Genomic DNA, 12,624 nt, shown 5'->3' with positions numbered 1-12,624 from the left:
ATTTTCACAGATGTAGAAACTGAGCTTAACAAGATGGCACAGAGTGGATTCTCTAACTACAAAACCAGAATTCTTCCCTTACATTCACTTGCTCCCATGGGGCCACCTACTCAGCCTGCTATGTCCTGGTCTAGGAGCCATTAGGAGGCCATATTTATATGGTGTAGGATTCCTCATTCTCTGTGCTAACGGCTAACATTCTAACAGCTCATAGAAGCTGGGTGTCTGCAGAGGAAAGAGTAGGTTTGGAAAAGAGCTGATGCATTTTCAGGTGGACATTTCTTTTTTGTCTTGAACTTCTCTAGAGTGAACCCCATGAGGGCAGGCACTCAGCTGTTTGCTCCCCACTTTATCGTATCACTCAGAAGACACTCATAAAGGCTTGTGCATGATGAGTGAATACAAAAGGGTTTCAGGGATGGGACTTACTCATGAAGTCTGATTCAATTAAGTATTTATGAACCTGGTATACCACTAAGTTCTAGATTCCCTTCTGGGCATATTTACCAATTCCTAATACTCAGTCTCTGCCATTGGACCTGAGCTTTTAAAAATGAACCTAACAGAGATCTTCCACTCACTGCTCTCCCTCATGCATAAATGCAGCTAGTCTTGGTTCATATTAACTGTACCTTTCATTTCAAACTTAAAAAAATAAATGCATCCAAAGCCTCAGGGCAGTGTAGGATTACACTCTGCTGGGATGTTTCCTGCTGCTTCTAAGCCTCCCTAGTGGGAGAGGAAGATCAGTAGTTGTCAGAAGATTCCAGATAAGAATTACTTCTTGATTTTATTTAAGCCAGACATTGAGTGTCATTTTGTGATAAGGGCAAGTGTCTATAAATAATTGAAATCCAGTCCTTTGTATCATTATTACTTTGTAACCAGATTTGTGATACAACCAGTCTTTGGGTAACATTTTGAATTCGCTCTCAAAGTCATTCAGAATCTCCACAGGATGACAACTTTTATATAATGCGGAATGTCCAAAAAAAGGCAGGTCTACCTCCTGCATGACACAGAGAGCATTGCATTTGTCCTCTGTAGAACATCCAGAAAGAGGTTGAAGGTTGAAAGGAGAAAGCCACGGGAGATTGTTAGGCGAGTTTGTTACGCGGCTGCCTTCTGCAGCTGCCTTCCGTGGCTTGGCCCTGATACTCCTACTTCATCTTGCGGGGCCTCACCCTCCTTATGTATAAAATGAGGCAGAGCGGCATGTGGCCTTGGAGCAAAAGTATAGATCAGGAGTATTCCCAGGATCCTTTTCAGACTCTCCTTGTGGCCTAGAATCCTCACGAATTGCCCTCTAGGCAGAGGAGAGGACCCAAACCATTGGCCAGAATTTGCCCAAATGCTGGATGAAAATGCCAAAGGCAGTACTATTATTGCTGTTGATTCACAGGTTGGGAAGAACTGATTCTGGGTTGGTGGCTCATTGACTGGGTGCAGGGGTCATTTCAGAGGCTTTTATCTGACTGTATTTAATTTGGCTGAGACCCACCTGCCTCCACCATCACCTCTGTGTGCCTGGTCCAGTGCCGGGTAGCAGAGGGGATAGAAATACATATGTAGGTAAGACTTACTCCTGCTCTCTCAGGGCTCAGAGGCCAGGGAAATAGTTCCGTAGGCAGTGGGCTAGGCCCACCACCACTGGGAGTGCCTCTGGCGGCTAACTGTGGAGCACAGAGTGCACTGAAGGCCAAGACTCCTGTCCCCTTAAGGGTGTTTGTGGGGGCTCAGCCCACATGTCTCTATGAACCAGAGAGGCCAGCAGACTCCCTGGTGATAAATCCACACCTTTCAACTGCCGTGAAAGACATTTTAAGAAATGTTAACAACTTCATTAATCTTAAGGCCTCAAACTTGAGCGGAGAAATTTGACTGGAAAATTGCCACCTGAAGGGCTAGTTCTTCAGACAGTGAGAAGTAACCAAGTCTCAGCAAGTTGACGTGGGTGTTTGAGTGGTGGACCTGGTGCCTGCGTTCTGGGGAGGAGGTGGGAGGGGGTGTTCTGGAGGGGGGACACAGGAGGGGGCAACGGGAGAGGGGTGGCAACACCCTGCCCACAGGCATCGTGAGGAGCAGCGGCCCGCGGGCCCTCTCAGGCAGGCTGTCCAGTCCTGAATTGAGTGTGGCTTTCTTTTCACTGGTGTTTTATGAGAAGGGACGTGGTGGAGAGAGGCTAACAAGATTTACTCACCCCCAGCCTGTAATTATCTGCTTGAGGAAAAAGTTTGACCTACCTTTTTGAAGTCTTCCCATATTTCTTCTAATTTACGTTGGAGCCTTTTATGTTGTGTAAAATATATTCTCTTCAGTGGCATTTGGTATCAGATTTCAGCTCTTTCTCGCTCGTCTTGAAGGACGGGCAGCCCGCTAATTTCATCGTTGACAAGCGGAGAGCTACACATTCCTGCCCCAAGGCTTTGAAGGAGGCGGGGGGCATCTACAGAAATACTTTCCCCCCTCCTTTTATCATCAGGTCTGATGCCTTAAGACTTATTTATAGGCTTGGCCAGAGTACTGAGCTCTCACTACCCACCCAGATAAAAATCTATTCCATCCGGTCCCTCCAGGGGCTAAGAGATTGAAGCCACTGGGGGCTGTGATCACCTTCAGTTCTAGAGCTACAGAAGCAGATGGCGTCCCACCCACTTTAACTCTCGCTTGCCCGCTCTGGGTGTGGGAAGAATCAGATCAACATGTGAAATGTAATATAACCAAAGGTTCTGCCCCAGATGAGGAGGAGAAAGAGAGTTCTTATTTATGAAAAACAAAAACATTGATACTTGGCAAAACTCTTTTACATCTCTTTCTCACTTAAGCCTGTTAGGAAATTATTTTATATCCCATGTCTATAGGAATGTAAATTGAGGGCCAAAGAAGTTTGTTAACCTGCTCCCATTATGGAGCAGAACGACAGTTAGACAAGATTGAACCCAGACTGTCTGACTCCAAGTTAGAGTGCTCTTCCTATTACAACACAAAGTTAATTCAAAGATGAAGTCTTCCCTCCATGGAGAGGACTCTCATTTCCTGGACAACCTGGTGTTTGGACTGAATGACCAGTCTGATACCCAAGATCTAGGCAGCTGTAGAACCGAGACTTGATGTCCCCAAATTGAGGCTCTCTCAGGCAGGCCAGCTAATTCATCTCTTCCCAAATGTGGGCACTGTAGGCAGTCTAGACTATGGCCCCTGTTATGGGATGAATTGTGTCCCCCCCCAAAAGATACATTGAAGTCCTAACCCCTAACACCTGTAAATGTGACCTTATTTGGAAATAGGGTTTTTGTAGATACAATCAACTTGGGTCCATACTGCATTGGAGGAGGCCTTAATCTAATATAACTGGGGCCTTACAAGAAGAGAAAACAGAGACATAGACACAGACACACAGGATGGACACCACGTAATGATGGAGGCAGAGATGAGAGTCATGTGTCTACAAGCCAAGGAATGCCAAGGATTGCCAGCAACCGCCAAAACCTGGGAGAAAAGCATGGGACAGATCCCCCTTAACGCTGTCAGAGAGTGTAGCCCAGACAATGCCTTGATTTGGGGCTCCTGGCCTCCAGAACTGTGAGGGAATAAATGACTGTTACTTCAAGCCACCCTGTTTTCAGTACTTCGTTATGACAGCCCTAATAAAGTCATACAGTCCTTCGTCCCTCCAGCCCCCCTATGTCTACAACATGGACTCCTGGCAAAGAAAGATTCCTCCTAACACCCAACATCAGGGCACAAAAAGCCGTTGTTGGACTTTAAAAAAAAGTTCTGTTAAAACTTTGTCTGCTTTCAAGCCCATAGAGACCCATCCAATTTAAGGACTGGTGGTCTTGGAAAGAAAGAAAAATTAGACTTTCTAATTACTTTCCCTGCTGCCAGTACCACCATCACCGGTGCTGTTAATGTATCAATTTCTTTGATTGAAAACACTGGGTAAATTAAACATTATCTCTCTCTCAAGAAAAAAAAAAAAAACAAACCTACCGCAGAATCAAAAGTGGAAAACAAAGAGGCCCCCAAGCCCCTTATGGGATTTGCTTCATAGCTCTGGCAGGAAGTCAGTTTGATCACATTTCTGAGATTCCATATTTAATGTAGCTGGATGTGATCAGCTGTTCCGCCCTCAAGGGCCTGTTGTCAGTGAAAAGCAGTTCCCAGTTCCCTCGTGGACCACTGTCATGGTTGAAAGCTTTCTTAACAATTCCTCTGCCCTGACAGGCCAGGCCTTTTTGTGTTCTCTTTCCACCCTGCTCTACTGAACTGGGAAGTCAAGTTCTTTCCTAGCCCATACTCTTGTATTTTAATCTACAACACGGTGAGCACAAGGCCCGTGGTTGCATTCACCACGAAGACTGAGTCCCAGTGCTGGCCGTCATACGCCAAGAACAGGGTACGCCTGTCACCCTGAGGACTGCTGACCTGCTAGGGGCCAGGGAACCCAGTCCATGAAACTTACATAAAAAGCAGATGGCTTAGGTGTTCCCAGAAAAGATTTGTTTAAAATGTTTCCACTGGGTTATATCCCTTATCTTTAAAATGAAGACACATAGGTCCACTCAATAAATACCAACAACTTCTCTCTGCATTAGTGGCCAATTGAATAAAGCAGAAAGGAAACAGGCAGATTAAAAGATAAAAGAGTGATTGACCAACTGACACAAAGGCAAGAAAAGCAAGTCAAAAGAGAACCTTTAAAACAATTGTCACGGGGACGCCTGGGTGGCTCAGTCCATTCAGCGTCCAACTCTTGATTTGGGCTTAGGTCATAATGTCAGGGCCATGAGATCTAGCCCCATGCAGAGCTTGACGTGGAGCTCAGCACAGAGCCTGCTTAAGATTCTCTCTCTCTCTCTCTCCTTCTGTCCCTTACCCCCTCCCCCTCTCTCTCAAAAAAAACCCCAAATAAATAAATAAAACAATTGTCACAGACATGGGGAAAGGCATTGACAAAAGGAAAAGAAAGAGACAGATGAGGGAATGGAGACAGAGACACACAGAGTGAGAGACAGACAGACAAATGTGGAAAGGATCACTCAGGCCTGTCTGGTCTCCTGTCCCCATATTTTTTCTCTTGCTAACATGGTCTCAGCAATTCTACCTGGGCAGGTGGTTCCCTGATGCCCGGTCTAATCTTGACCTCCCCACTGAGGGTTGTTTCTGTATCCCTACCTGCCTGCATCATTTACCCCTTAGTGTGTCTCTGACACCACAGAGAATGGGAGAATGGGTATAAATATTCTTTGAATACCAACTGTATGTCTGGTTCTTCTCTAGGCATAGCAGTGATAAAGACAAATAGGGCACACCCCCTTCCCTTAAGAACTCTTAAGGAAGAGACAGGCATGCCTGCTGTATGACAGGTGTGGAAACAGAGGCACGTTCAAAGCTCCCTGAAACATAGGGAAGGATGGCCTGTTCTGTGGAGGACTTAGGAAGTAGGTGTTCTGAAGATGGGGACAGCTCAGTTGGGCCTTGGACCCCGAGACGAGTGAGAAGGGCATTCCAGGCAGAGGGAAGGAATGTGTAAAGGCATATTCAGGACCAGGTCAAACTCAGTGACACAGGATGTGGAGGATCTGGGAGGAAGCGGCAGGGATGAGCCCGGAGAAACAGTTACTTCCAGATGTACTCAGGATTTAGACATGATCCTGCATGTGAAGCATAGGTCGGAAAAGGCATGGCAGGACAGGAATCTGGGAGAGATTCAGGCTGTAGGGTGAGCATGATTTGGTTGTCCATCCAGGAGAGTCCATCTTTAGTAATTGAGTAGATGAACGTTGTGTTCACTGAAATGAGGAGGAGAAACTGTTGGCAAGGAGAGATGGTGACCAAGACATCTAGAGGGGAGAAGATGGAGAGAGCTGTGCTGAGCAAGTTATATATGAATGTTGTCAGGACATTGGGGTGAAGGTGACAGGTGGAGAGTCGGCAATCTAGGTCTTGGATTTGAGGACAGAGGGGAGATGGAGATTCATAAGCATAGAGGCTGTGGTTGAGGCTAGTGATTGGAGGATGAAGATCCCTGATATTTCATGTAAGAGGAAGAGAAGCATGGCACACAGAAATGGAGAAATAAGAAATATAGGAGGAGAACCAGAAGGTGGGATTGTCAAAGAAGCCAAGGTGGTGAAGAATTTTAGATACAGAAATAATCAACAGTGTTGAAGCCACTGGGAGAGAAAGTGGAACGAGGACTTTAAGAGGCTTTTCTCACCCTTACCTAAATACGCCTTATGTTTTGCGTTCTTCCCCTCCCCTGTTTCCTGCTTGCTCATTCCATTCTGTCCCCAACTGCTTTGTTTTTCCTTCCCTTGGACCTGTCTCCCTAGAGCCTACCTGCTCCAGCTTGTAAGGCCCAGCTCAGTCGCTGCCTCCACATTGGAGCTTTCACTGATACCCAGACTATACTGATGTCTCCTTCTCCTTGGAATTTTTTTTTAAGGAAAATTGATGGAATGGTTTTTATAACATTGGGTTGGTATAATCCCCCACTTGATATCTGAGAAGATTCTGACTTGTACAGGAAATGGTTATTTCTTGAACATCCCAAATTCTCTAAGAAACTCCATTGGACGATGTCCATCATCACAAAACCTGGAACTTCCCTGATTTTCTTTTCAACCAAGTAAATTTCCTAGGTTGTATTTCATCCCTTTTTATAGCCCAGGTGTAAACTAGGTCAGCTGATAAAGCAATCATGGATGAGTCTAATTTACCCAACTGGAGATGAGTAAGAAGGAGACAAACCATAAGAGACTCATAATCATAGGAAACAAACTGAGGGTTGCTAGAGGGGAGTTGGGTGGGGGAATGGGTAACTGGGTAATGGGCATTAAGGAGGGCATGTGAGGTAATGAGCACTAGGTGTTATATACAACTTATGAATCCCTGAACTGTACCTCTGAAACTAATAATACACTGTATGTTAATTAAATTTAAATAAAATACAATTTTTAGAAAAATGTACAAAAAGATGATAAGTCACTTTTATCTATTATCCATGTATCTATTGATCTATCAGTTGATCAATCTATCATATATTTACTCATCCAGTGAGTATCTACAATTTGCCAAGCTCTTTGCCCCTGCTCCTCGTAGAGATTCTACCCCAGTTCACTTTTATCATAGTTCTAAGATAGTCCCAAACATCCATCTGAAAGGTGCTTCTTAAATGCTTGTTGCATGATTGTTTTGTATATGCGTACAGTATCCCTGGGTCTGATGATCTGTCAAACCTAATAGGAAGATTTGCTTGGGAAATAAGACTTCCCAGTTTTAGCAAAGACATAGTATGTCTATTAGATTAGTAGAGCTTCTTTTTGGAAACCATATAGTAAGCATTCCCTCCCAGCAGCTGGTGACTACATTAACCCCAAATTAGAAAAGCCTGCAAGGTTGTAGACCTCACTCTGTCCTCATTTTCTCACCAAGGAAAGTTGTATAATGTCTTTCTGCAGTACTTTATATTTCTGATGTCACACTTTTTAGTGTGGCTTATCTTAGTTATTTGCAGCCCTGAATCATCATGATTCTGAGACTATAAGCTCTTAGAGGTCAAGGAATCCACATTTTGTTCCCTTTTGCATTTCCAGTGATTAAGCCAGTGTTTTGTACTCAGTTGAATTCTTGATAAGTATACACTAGATGAAATAGTAGCATTTGTCTAACAGTCCAGGGGCAAACTAGAAGTTTACTCAGGTCTCTCAGTTCCCAACCCAGAGCCCCTGAGGATCTCTGTTTTAGTAAAGGGTAGGGAGGTTCTCACCAGCCCTCTTATTCCTGAAGTCATAGTAATTGGTTTCAGGAAAGACAGAGGGCTAAGGGGAAAGCAGTTTCTGGTTTGGACGTACTTTGGTTTAGAATTAAAAGCTGTGACATTAACTACTTTGGGCAGGCTTATTTTTTCTCTACTCAATCTAAAAAAGCATATTCAGCAGACGTGAGTGAGCTGAGGAAATTTTTGTTTTGACAGCTTTGGGACATCTGAGATACTGTATACAGAGCATTCTAACCAGCCCAGAAAGACGTGTGTCCAAAACGTATGCAGGAAAATGACTGATCAAGGGTGAGAAAAATGAGAGGAAATCCTTTTAAAATGAAATGTTTTGTTAAGAGCAACCTCAGATGCAAAAATTTATGCCAGAAGAGACCCCAGATTAATGGAACTTTACCCAGTCCTTTTGAGTAGATGCCTAGAATAATTTGGTTTGTTAGAAATTGTGAGCTGTTGGTGCCCACAGTGGTCTGGTCAAATAGCCTCATCTTAAGATGAGGAAACTTGGCCCAGAGAGGTCAGTGATCTGCCCAGAGCTAGTGGCAAAGCTGAAATTCAAACCCAGGTTGTCTGCTTGGAGGAGCCCACATCTAACCCTCCATAGCAGATGCATGGGTGATGGTTCATACATTCTCAGTACGTGGGCTGCAAAACATTTCCTCACATGTTACTCCTATCTATCACTTTATCCATGTCATCACTTTAAATCCTTGGGTCTCCATCAATCCAGCGGGTTCATGATGTCCTAAGTGTTGCATCAGTGTAGGGTCAATGCCATCCTGATGTGGAAAGACCCACAGCTGGGCCCAGTCTAGTTACTTCACCATCACATGAAGTGCATCTTAAAAACAAGATCTGGGGTCCAGGGACAGTAGGACTAGGTTTGGGAACCACAGGTCTTCCGAATATTCACCTCCTTGTTGCCTATTTAAATGTCCCCTGTAACATCCAGGCAAGCCATCTGCCAGCCTCTGACTGAAAGCCAAGCACAGAACGGTGGGGAAGAAGCTCAAGGGATCTGAGAGGCAGAATTCACTTCCAGCTCTGGTTCCTGTGTGTTTCACTACCTTCAGCCCATAAACCACTCCCTGGTTCTGTCTGTCATCTGAAAAATGGGAATGGCCATGTTTCCTATTGACAGCATCGCTATGAGGACCAACTGTGAGGAGAGATTTCCACGTGCCAGAAAGCAGGTGCTTCACTAACACCTTCTGAAGTGGAGTGAGGCCTGTTCCAGTGCGAGGCGGGTAGCCCGCATATTGGTGGCCTGGCTCTACTTTGCTAGAAAGTTTTTCCTGAAAACTCTTTAAATCCCTAGTTTTGCCCTCTGGAACCTGAAAGCACTTTACGTTTCACCATGACGCTATCCGTGCTAGGACTTAATCCTATGCAGCCCAGCTTCAAAATTCACGCAACTACACGAGAATAAGCACTGCCAGTTCCCCACCTGCCTGGGATAACCTTACTCCTTCATCTGTTCATCACACATTCTCTAGCTTAAACCTGTACCATGTCAGAATCTTCTCGTTCTCCTAAAATCGCCTCCTCTGTGAGCCTCTGGTCCTCCCAGGCAGAAAGTCTCTCTTGTTTTGTTTCCCCATTGCCCCGCCATGTCTCCAACATGTCTGCCAGCTGTGAGAGTTAGGTGTGAGAAGACTGGGAGTCCCTGAAGGGCACAGGGTCCATGCTAGGGCAGCCTGGTTTCAGTCTGTTTTGAGATTGGTATCAGGGAGGAACCCCATGGTCGGTAACCTCCAACACCCAGCAGATGCTCACCATTAGAGATAAGAAGAGTAAGTGGGGAGGATCACTTTGCATGTTCTGAGGTTGAGAGCCCCCATGACCATCAGCCTCCTCTGGTTATCATGGATACCACATTGCTCAGAGCTCTCCTCCAACCTTCAGGTTTTAGGGATGATCCCATTTGTATGGATGTCATACTGAGCAGTGGACAAACTACTAAGGTTTTCACCATGTTCTGTGGGGTCTGAGACTCCATGTTCTACATGAATGCTTCCTGGAGATCACAGGCAAAGAACTGGGCTGGAAGTCCAATCTGGGTTCTGATCTCAGCTCTCTTACTTCTCGACCCTCGGTTCTGCTACTTTGGCCAAGTCACATCACCCTCCTGAGCCTTGGTTTTCCCATCTGTAAAATGAGGAGGCTGGGCTGGTTAACTTCCGAATGCCTGGGATTTTAATTATTTTCACTTTTCTGTTCTGAAATGAAGAACTGAGTCCTGCTTCTTCCATCCACAGCATTGCTTTGGCCACAGATAAGAGAAATGAGAATTAAGGTTTCTGTGCCTATCTCCCACCATCCTGGACATGTTTGCACACACACCCTCTTTGAGCCTCTTTTGTGGCTGTGTTTATATAATTGATTGATTGAAGGAGACTTGGCCCTTCTTTGCTGCAGCTTGATTATAAGTGAACTAAACAGATGTCTTGAATTGGGTGATTGGTTCCCAGATGCATTCTAGGGAGTGAACTGGTGGGAAAGAAGTGAATGATTTCAGTTCTGGGGCCCCATGACAAATGAGTAGTGGTTGTGGGCGGGAGGCAGGCCGGGGTTAGGTTTGGTACTTAGTCTTATGATGAAGTAAGTGACCAGATGTTGGTGGCAGCTGGAAGATTAATATCAAAGGTAACTGGTGGGCTAAGTGCCCCTTTAGGAGATAACCCAGCAAGGGGGAGAAGCCCCTAATCATCCAAGCCTGAGTGAAAGTCAGGACTCTTGGGGTTCTGCTGACCAGCTGCTAGAGCCAAGTTAGAGAGCTTGTTTTGGCCATCTGCCCAAAAAGGGAAATTGGTCTTAAAATGGTAGCGATTGAAGAGTCCTGAGAATCATTTCATTCCACCATTTCATTTTTCAGATGAGGACACCGTGGCCTTGGGAGCTTAAATGATTTGCCTGAAGTCACAGCACAGAGCCAGGGTCTAGATCGCAGCTCTTCTTACTCAAGATCTAGTGTGACTTCACTTCCAAAGGAATGTTAGATCAGCGGGTCGAAAAGCAAAGACTGAATAAGGAGTTCACAAGGCTAGGTAGAGTCCAAGCTTCCTGCCTTCAGTGCTGGGCATGCACCTGTTCAGTTCCCCTCTGCCATGGCTGATCCCTGGGGCCACATGAAGGGCAGCAGCAACAATGACTGCCAAGTTTAACAATAAACTGTGTGCCACTCACAGCCTTGCTGGGGGCTTGATATGCATACTGCATTTAATCCTCCTCACATTCCCCTAGGTGGCCCCTGCTCTAATCCCCATTTGACAGATGAAAGAATTGAGGCACAGAGGGAGTAAATAATTTGCCCCCAGGCATGCAGTGAGTAAAGTGACAGAGCCAAGCTTTCACCTTGAGCAGCCTGATCCCATGCAGCATCTGGGCGCTGAAGTATTCCTGAGACAGCCTGGTGCCCCCTGAGGTTTTGATGTCAAAGAGAGCAAGGTAGAAAGATGCCTGTTCCAGTCAGTGTCTCTCTGGGTCCTCCAAGGTCCAGGCGGTCCAATTCATTCTGAGGCTCCTGGTGGTAAATCTAAGGCACAGCGCGACCAAGGTGGAAAGACATGCATGTATAGTCCTTCCTAGTTAAGAAAGCATGCCCGCACTCATTCCCTTATTTGATCACCGCTGCAGGTATTATTATGTTTATCAGCATCATTATTATGATAAATCTCTCATGTTCATACACAAGGAAACCAAGACTCAGGTGGTTAAATGAATTGTCCGAAAGTATAAGGCTGATGGGACCAGAACTTGGAAATTTCCAAGAATTCTCTAGTGGTCTTCCCCTTTGACTCCTAGGCCCCTGCCTGTCCTCCCTTTGCTCTTATCATAGCTTCTGGCCTATGCACAGACCTACTCTCTGGCAGGGAGCTTCCAGCAACCATCAAAAAGCAGCTTGTTGGGGGTGCCTGGGTAGCTCAGTTGGTTAAGCGTCTGCCTTCGAGTCAGGTCGTGATCCCAGGGTCCTGGGATCGAGCCCTGCATCGGGCTCCCTGCTCAGCAGAGAACCTGCTTCTCCCTCTCCCTCTGCCTGCCTCTCTGCCTACTTGGACTCTATCTCTCTGTCAAATAAATAAATAAAATCTTTAAAAAAAAAAAAACAGCTTGTTGGCAGGAGAGTACGTCTAGGGTGAGAGAAGCCAGAAAGCCTGACTGGAAGAGATTTGAGCCTTCGAATCATTGGAAGATATTTGAAACCTAGCCATGTATGTTTTTGCTAGCTTATTCCAGAAAAACACAGTCTAAAATTTTGAAAATTTTCCTAATTGTTGAAGGTATTATTTTGGTTTTTTGTTGTTGTTGTTGTTATAGCTGAGAATAGTAATAATAAATATCATACAGTTAGGAACCAGATTTTACTACCAATTTTGCAACCCACCCACTTTCATCTGTACTAGCTCTGGACCTCAGTTTCTTCGTGCCAGATGGTCCCAGAGGTCCCTCATCACCCAGAAGGTCAATGATTGAGAAGTTTGGAGAATCCCTTGAGAAAAGGAGAGGACTCCACCATGTGCCTCAGGATGGGTGGCAGCCAAGGGAGTTCCCTTGAGCTGTGTACAATCCTTAAGGACTGCCAGGATTTTGAGAATGTTGGTTTCTGGAGCTCTATATAATGAGCTGCAGCTTCAAACATGAAGCTCTATTATATGACGTCTAAAGGCCACTTGTAAGAGAATTGTCACATGTACATGATACTTCATGTGGTTCTTTGTTGAATACACAAACCAGGCTCATCAGGACTCCTCCGTCATCTGTCTGTGCCATCCTTGAAGCAATCTAGACACTCGGCTTAACCATGCCAGTAAGCCATGCCTGAGGAAGTGGGGGCTGGTGAT

The 12,624-nt window shown here is 45.4% G+C and overlaps 1 protein-coding gene across 1 annotated transcript in view; it reads left to right on the top strand.

The window, feature by feature from the left end:
• ALK (ALK receptor tyrosine kinase) overlaps window positions 1-12,624 on the top strand; it is a 688,728-nt gene that overhangs the window by 200,658 nt on the left and 475,446 nt on the right. The window lies entirely within an intron of this gene.

The sequence above is a fragment of the Mirounga angustirostris genome, unplaced genomic scaffold, assembly GCF_029215605.1.
Source record: "Mirounga angustirostris isolate CCGP_5_RB_7025 unplaced genomic scaffold, mMirAng1.0.hap1 SCAF_10, whole genome shotgun sequence".
In the NCBI taxonomy this organism is placed as follows: Eukaryota; Metazoa; Chordata; class Mammalia; order Carnivora; family Phocidae; genus Mirounga; species Mirounga angustirostris.
Note: the sequence above shows the minus strand (reverse complement) of the source record. Positions and strands in the feature narration are given on the sequence as shown.